Source organism: Marmota marmota, unplaced genomic scaffold, assembly GCF_001458135.2.
Source record: "Marmota marmota marmota unplaced genomic scaffold, marMar, whole genome shotgun sequence".
In the NCBI taxonomy this organism is placed as follows: domain Eukaryota; kingdom Metazoa; phylum Chordata; class Mammalia; order Rodentia; family Sciuridae; genus Marmota; species Marmota marmota.
The window spans coordinates 1,335,678-1,344,088 of NW_025999990.1; the positions used below are offsets into that span (position 1 = coordinate 1,335,678).

Sequence of the window (8,411 nt, forward strand, 5' to 3'; positions counted from 1 at the left end):
CTTACTTTATTTTGTTCTTGATAAGTATAGACAATGGTTTATCTCTTTGGTTGAATTCTTTGTTCTTGGATTTGTTTATTGGTTTTATCACACTTTTGGTTTTTTATAATTAGTTAACTTATGCTTTTATTTTTATTCAGTCTTTCCATGCATTTCTTTTGTAGTTAATTTCCAAAACTTTTAAAGTACTTACTTCTTTCTTATTTACTTATAAATTTAACATAATCAATTGAGAGACCATCAGGCTGAGATGGCTCCAGAGTCTTGGATTCCTACCTAAGCAAACAAAACCCTAACAGATGTAAACAATAAGCTGACAGTTAAGCTTAACCATTCAGAAACCACCAACTAACCTCTAACAGAGACTCTCTCCTGGATCACATCAAATAAGGCAAAGGTCTAGCCAATCAAATAATTTCTTGATTTTGCTTCCCTATTCAGTGTGTAAAAGCCTGAGGTTTCCAACATTAAAGCCAAGCTCTTTAAACCTCTTTGGTTTTAAGTGCTTTCTTCTTTTGGATGCCCAAACTCAGTTGTTTATTTTGTCTAAAGTTTTCTTTCTAACAATATAAATTTTCCTTTCAGTGCTGCTTCAGTTATATTACATAAATTCTGAAATGGTAATATTGCTAATAATTATTATCAGCATTCTTCCTTTTTGCATAATTATCAGCATAATTTCCTTTTTGTTTCAAGAGTTAAAAAATAAAGGGGTTTTTCAGTTTCTGGGCTGCATCGTGTAGGTGTGTGTGTGTGTGTTATCCTCTAATTTTTAATATTAAAATTAGTTTATTTGTGGCAAGATTGTTTTTAAAACCCTTACGTGGAAAAACTGCTCTTCATTTCTCTGAAGGCTTATATTCCTGCAGAGAAAGGGTGCATGTATATAGGGGCAGGGTATGGTTGGGGAAGGGATGCTGTTTGAATTTCTTGTCTAAAATCACTTCTTTGAACCCTCTCCCTACCCCTTAAGGAAAACACAAAGAAGCAAGGAGGTAAGAAGGAGGTGAGTCCTTTCAGGTAATTGTTGATACAGTGAATGGATTTAAGGGTCAATGGGTATAACTAAGTCTCCTGAGAGAGGCTGAGTACTCTTTAGTTAACTCCTGGACTTCCATGTCAGCAGGTGGGATATGGGAAAAAAAGGCAAGAGCCAAATTGCTCCATTGGAGGGGATTCATCACGATTCATTCATAGGGATACATGAGAAATGGGAAAGGAAATATAAGAATCAGCCAGAAGCTGGAGAAATTCTTCAGGAACGAATCAAAATGAATGTTACGTCACATCCACATTAGCGCAGAGTCAAATCTAAATACATGAATATACATTTCACTCTCCCATGTTTATTTTAATTCTCCTTTTGAAGATACTACTGGTGTCATCAGTCCAAGAGTCTGGAAACTGGGTGATTCCCAAGACCCAAAGTCACTTGAAAACAGGAAAATCCACTTGCAAATTGATGAGGGTGGACTATATTCAAGTGTTTTGTATCCTCTCTTGAATGAAGACATAAAAGTATGCTACAAAGCTTTGGTGCCAGGAAGACCTGAGCTTGAACATTGATGTATGTCACTTAACAGCTTTGTAACCTTGTGCTACTTTGTACTTAATTTCTCCCAATTTAATTTCTTCATCTGCTTAATAAAGTAGTGGCATCTAGAATATTCTTGAAATAATGATACAAGAGAGTTTGGCACACTACATTACTTACACCTTCCTGTCCTCTCAGAGGAGGGTGTAGATTACATCATGTGTCTGTCCAATGGTCCAGGATCTCCAGACTTTGAGTTTTTGATCTGGTTCTCAACAAATTGGTAGTACCATCTTTCATGTTACATTTTTTTAAAAAAAAATCTTCAAATTGGAAAAAAAAATACTTCAGTGAATGAGGACTGCTATGGTTATTTATGAAGTGTTAGCATTTAAACTCTCCAGCCTGTCCTGAATTTTTAACTGTCCTGTGTCACACCACAGGGAGGGGTACTTGTGAGGATGTTTGGGAAGGATGTATGTATCAGGAAGAGGACAGGAGAGCTGGGAGCATGCAAGAGAGGATGGGAAAGAATAATGGCAAAGAGGGAAAAAGCAGAGGGGAGATAAAGGAAGTCCAAATGTCTAAATAGGAAAAGAAGCCTTGTCTGTCCTTTGTCTTTCTGTTCTGATCAACTGTAGGAAATATTCTAACAAAGAGAGCAATCACTTAAACACTGACTAGAAGGAATATCTTGTCAGGATTGGTGGCATTTAAAAAAAGAAAAAGTTAAATGAATAACTGAAAAAACAGAATGTCCAAGTGCTGGTTAACCGAGAGTTGGCTCTAAAAAGAATGAAAACATCTGTTGGCTTTGCTGAAGGAAAAAAACAATCCCTTTGGGTTTTTACTGCAACAAATCCTGTTCTCAATTTTCTGTTTGGGAGTAATCCAGGAAAAAAATGACCTCTCCCATTCTAGTAATGAATTTCTATTCCCTTTTGAACTTTAAATATGTTAATTTAATCCCCAGATGGCCTCCAAAAAATATGTATTGTCAAACCATCGATCCTGATGCACTGCTCAGGGCTTGCTCCTACCCTGTTCTGCCAGTTTCCCTGGTTCTAAACAGAGACCTTATCAGCAGGGGAGGATCATCTTGCCCAGCCCAGCCAAGCTCAGGCCTGTCCTTCCAGTGTTTATAAGAATTTTTCCTTTTTGTCACAATGTCCCTTCAATGAGCTGCAGCATTCCCAACCCTCCAACAATTTCAGAGATTGGCTAAGAACAGGCAGTGGAATGCTATCAAAACCACATTACTTCTCATTTCTGGACTTGAAATCACTAGCATTCGGAACACATTATTCTACAATAGAGTAAGTACCTCCCAACTGGGAAGTAAATTATTTATTTATAAAATTACTCAAGTGCCTGCCTTCATTAAGATCAAAAGTACATATTAGATTGATCTTAAGGAAAAAATAAGCAAAAAAATAAATAACCTTATAAGAGCCTGAGGCTGTGTGGAGAGGTGAGGTTGCTTGGATGGGTTTGGGCTCCTGATGACACAGAGTCTTCTGCCTCTCAGCAGCTAGAGGTCAGAAGCAGATTCTTTATAAGGTGGGGAGTCATCTTTCTCATCTGGAACTCATTGGCATCTATTTTCTGGGCCCTGTACTGAGCAGGGGGGTCTGGAAGCTCCAGCAGATTTTGTCCCTATCTTCAGCAGCATCCAAACCTCCTCTCTTCATCATCCTGAACCCTCCAGCTATGCAACTGGACTCAAGTTGCATATGTAGAAAGTATTATGAACATTAACATGAGCACTTATACAATCAGTATATGAGCATATGAGGATGTCTTAGAACTATTTTCTCAAGCTGTTAATTCAATGAAGTTTCATTGAACAATAATGTGGTGTAGGCAACTCTGCTCAGAACTGCAACAGGATGCAGGGATGGAGTTGCAGGCCTCCACTGGGGGACCTAAGACTGAGTAGAGCAGATGAGAAATGTGCACAGCCCCAGAAGAGGAGGAAGAAATTCACATCCCTGAACTACCTAATCCACATAATTTTGACCACATCTGAGACCCAATGATGATTTATATTTTGTTCATCTCACTGACTATTTTTCTTTATTCTGCAAGTATTGGAAGTGGCTTATAATAAGAGGGCCTATAATAAGGTAATAATACAATGTCACTACACAAATAAAGCATTGACAACATTAGTTCTTGAATCCTAATGGAATGCTCAACAAAGGAGCCTCGAGGTTCTGTCATCCTTAACCCTGCATGTTCTCTCCTTCCCAATCACCTGTTTTCATTGATAGAGTCTTACCAACTGGTACTCCATCCCCTCTAGTACTTTAAACTCTAATATGTCAATCACTGGTCAGCTTTCTACTCTTCCTACTCCCTTCCTTCCATATTACCACTGTGTTTATTATCCAATCTCATTCCCTCCAACACTCCAGCCCTTTCGTGCTTCTCTCTCTCCCCATGGCTTATCCTCACTCATTGCTATGTTTCTTTCCTTATCCAAACTGGGCACAGAATGCTTCACTCATTGCAGACTTTCTGTTGCACCTTCCTCCCCAATCTCCAAACTAGGACCTACCTGATTATCTATTATTCTTACCTGTCATTTGACTACCCACGGCTGCCCCTTATACATTCAGGGTTTCCAGGTCCAGCTTTCCCCTTGCAGTGCTTTGTATCATTTTTTTTTTTTTAAATCTACTTATCTCAGATCCTTCTCTCATTCTCCACAGAGGCTAGACTTTTACTACTTTCTTGTGCTACCCTTGCCATCATTTCTGTCCCCCTTGGTCATAGGAAAAATGAAAGTCATCATGTGAGATCTCTCTGAAACCCAAGGACTCCTTTTTATGAAATATCTACCTCTTTACTACCCCACCTACTTAGCTACAGCTACTGTGGAAGACACATCCCTCACTGTTCAAAGTTTATCCCGCTGTGTTGCTGAAACAGCTGTCAGAGGAGTGTAATGTGGGGAAAAACGAGGTTTCCATGTTTCAGCTGGAATCTGTGCTTCTGCAACCTAAGGCCATTGCTTGGGCAACTGTGTTCCTGTGTTTATGCTCATAACTGGATCTCACAGTTAAATCTATGCTCTCCTTCATTTGATCACTGTTATGCAAGTTGAGGGTAAATTATACGAAAATAAATCTTAAGATACAAATGTGCTAAGCTCTTGAATACTCTATTCCATATTCTATTTTGAATATGGCATTGCTAATCCATGCAAGATTTATATTTTTTACTTAACTTTTTTCGTTTTTGGTTTCCTGTTAGTCCTTATCAAACCAGGATTTAAGGGAACAAGGTCCACGTTTACCCAAACATGGAATAACCAGGACCAATTTCAGTCTGTCAACAATCCATTGATAGGAGAGGAGGCAGGAATGAGCTCATAAAAGTTTAAAAAAATAATGGAGCTTTAGAAAATACTCAACAAAGGAAAATTATCCATTTAAATGGGAAGATCTTCACTCCAGGTCAGTGTATTTCAACAATATTAAATTATATTTATAAATGAGCCTGATGCAGAGTTTTCCCATGTAATCACCAAGTCTTCCCTAGGGGGGATGAGTGCTCCAAGGCCAAGCTGGTCTAGGTAGAGCCCTGACCAGCTGCTCTGAGTCCCACATGCAGCACTCAGGATGACTCCCTGAACATCAGACACATAGCATCTCTAGACTTCAAATGGCCATCAGATTGAACCAAACTTCTAGACCATCTTAGGGAGAAGGATGTAATTGTAAGTTTCTGAAACCTGTGCCACCAGCTTTTGTAACAGAGACATGATTTCTCAGCAGTGGTCCTAACACCCCTAAGATCATCCTGCAGAGCTGCTGACACAGCTCTTTCTCAGCCAGACATCTTGGGAAAGAGAACTCTAGCAGCTAGAACTCATGTTGTGGGTGTTTCCTCCATCTCCTGCAAGAAACTTAGAAGCAGCATGTCATGAGTCAAGCAAGCGAGTCAGGCAATGTCACGAGTGACTCAAACTTTAGATATTTCCTTCAGCTTCAGATTCCTCTTATTTTATCTGGGAATAACAGCAATATCTACCTCAAAGAGTTGTTTCAAGGGTAAGTTATAAAGCCCTTAGCTTTTCAGATAATTTACATGTTATCTATGATCTACAATTAGTAGATTTTTGTCACTAAATCTGAGACCCCATCTGGTTCTGTTTTGAAAAGGATATTTGCACCTGGGAAACATGCTCCAGGGTCATGCCTGAGTCTTGGAGGGTAAAAGGAAACCCTAGCTGCGAGTCAAATGTACTGGCTTGAAATTCGCAGTCCTTGTTCACTTCAGCCCAGACCTTACCGGAGCAGCCAGTTCTTTGTGGTAGGAAAATCTGAGGACTTCCTGGACTGGGTTACCCACAGAGAAATTGGGCTCACTGAGAGGCCACCCTGAGGAAAGCAGAGCTGGACTTGGACTAGCGAGGAACAATCCAGGGGAATTTCATTCCTTAGAAGGGAGGGGTTGTGATTAAACAAGATATATCTTAATTTGAGTGCAGAAGGCAGATCATGAATCAAAAGCCCTTCCACCTAATAAAATGCCTTCATTTTGAATAATCTTTGTACTTGTTTGTGGTAGTCTGTAGACCGATATCTGCATTTAGGAACAGACATAGCTGTGATTATACACCTATGTATATAAATATATCCAGCCATAATTAATTATCTGTATCTGTAATTTATATCTCTATCTAGATCTTGTTTTATAAGGAACGCAAAAGCTATACAACAAACTGTGCGTTTGGGAATGGGAAATTATGAATGTTAAGAAATTTTATTTAAATTGCTATCTGCATTTTCTGATAAGGGGCAACTTTCTTTTGCCCCTATTTGTAGAAATACAAAATAATAATAGAATATAAAAGCACAATTCACAACTGAACTATGGAATCCAGTCTAGGTGTCTGTCAATGGATAAATGGATAAAGAAAATGTGGTATATATACACATAAGAGATTTTTGGTATATATACACTTAATGGAGTTTTATTCAGTCATAAAGAAGAATGAAATTTTATTATTTGGAGGAAAATTGATGGAACTTGAGAACATTATGTTAAGTGAAACAAGTCAAGCTCAGAAAGTTAAGGTTCATATGTGGAAGTTAGAAGGGAGAGCAGACAAGAAAGCTGGGAAGGGAGTTCTTATGAAAACCAAAGGGAGATCAGTAGAGTAAGAGAAAAGAAACTAGGGGAAGAAAAGAGGTGGAGGAATGGGACCAGAAGGAGGGAGGAAGAGAAGGATAGGGAAAATACTTGGGAATGATATTGGCCAAATTATATTGTTATATAAATAACAATAAAATAAGAAAAAATAAGAAAAAAAACAGAATATTAATTTTGAAAAAGATATTGAAAGGAAAGAAAAATATTGGAGGTGATCACAGCCCTTTTCAACTTTGTTTTGCCTCTTGAGAGAAGCATTGGGAGACATATCCTGAAGGAAGGTGCTGTCACTGAGGAATGGTGGTTTGGTCTAGGCTGTGGAGGATCCCTTGGGTCTGCTTGTAAGTTCTCTACTTAAGCTTTTCTCCCCATGGACTTTCATTTCCAGGTTAAGTTTTGTGTAATTTGTTTCATTACCAAATAAAACCAAGAGTGTTTTATTTTTTCCTTGTTTGCTTCCCTGCTGTTCCCATTTAAGGAACTTTATTCCTAAGGTTTTCCCGATGGCCAATGATAAGACATGTGGGGTTTTAAATTGTGTCTCTTGAAAAGAGATAGATATAGGGCCCCTAAGAAAGAAACTTATTTTAATTTTTTAAATGCACTGACTATACAGAGTTATAATAATAATAGCTAATAATCATTGGTCCTAACTCTTTAACAGAAATATCCCTTATGTGTCTAATATTATTTGTTCTTGACAATGTCTCAGTGAAGTTTGACTATTGTGTCCATTTTCTAGAGCAGGAAATCAAAGATTAGAGAGATTAAATTGCTTAGAGATGTGTGACCCAGCCTCTCTGACCTCAGAGACCAAGCTTTTTCCTCTCTGAGAGGTCTGTGATTTCAAGGAGTCATGGGCTAATGGGAGAGCAACCAGTAACCAACATACCTGAAGTGCTTGCTTGGTACAGTAGTCCAGGATGTGAAGTCAGAGAAGGCTTCTCGGAAGTGATGGTCAACCAAGCTCTCCCCGATGAAGAGCAGTCTGCCAGGAGAGAGTAACTGGAATAGCCAACATTTGAGCAGCATTTACCACATATTAAACACTATTCAAAATTCTCTACACATATTTATTAATTTTTCTTTATGAAAAAATGGTACAATTGCCATTTTCCAAATGAGGAAATAGATTAGGAAGGTTAAGCCATACTTTCCAAGTCACATAAAAATTGATTGGTAAATCTGGGATTTAAAGATGGATTTCTTTTTTAGAGTTAGTGCTATTAACCATTGCACTCTACTGCCTCTCAAATAAACACCTACTAGGCAGAAAAAAGAGACCTAAGGCATGACTTGGTATATCTTTGGAAGTGCTTGTAGCGCTGACTATAAACTATATATGAGAAACCACTGTGAGGTGCATGAGGGCAATGAAAGATGAGCCTTGTTATGGGCTGAATGGTCCCTGACCCTGCCCATTCATAATTTGAAGTCCTGACCTTCAGCACCTCAGACATGACTGTATTTGGAGATAAGGTATTTCTTTATTTATTTACTTATTTTTTTTTTGTGGTGGTGTCTTACATACCTCATTTAATTAAAAAAATTGTAGTTGTAGATGGATACAATTACTTTATTTTATTTACTTATTTTTTACTTGGTGCTGCAGACTGAATCCATTGCTTCACATGTGTTAGGCAAGTGCTCTACTGCTAGGCCACAACTTTTAATTTTAATTCCGGCCACTCTTTTAATTTTTATTTTAAGACAG

General features: G+C 38.2%; 1 long non-coding RNA gene across 1 annotated transcript; it reads left to right on the plus strand.

Moving 5' to 3' along the window:
- Positions 1–4,983: 4,983 nt before the first annotated feature.
- Positions 4,984–6,090, plus strand: LOC125617782. The gene is made up of 2 exons (XR_007348897.1): positions 4,984–5,592; positions 5,704–6,090. It is a non-coding gene; the product is annotated as an uncharacterized LOC125617782 (long non-coding RNA).
- Positions 6,091–8,411: the final 2,321 nt, after the last annotated feature.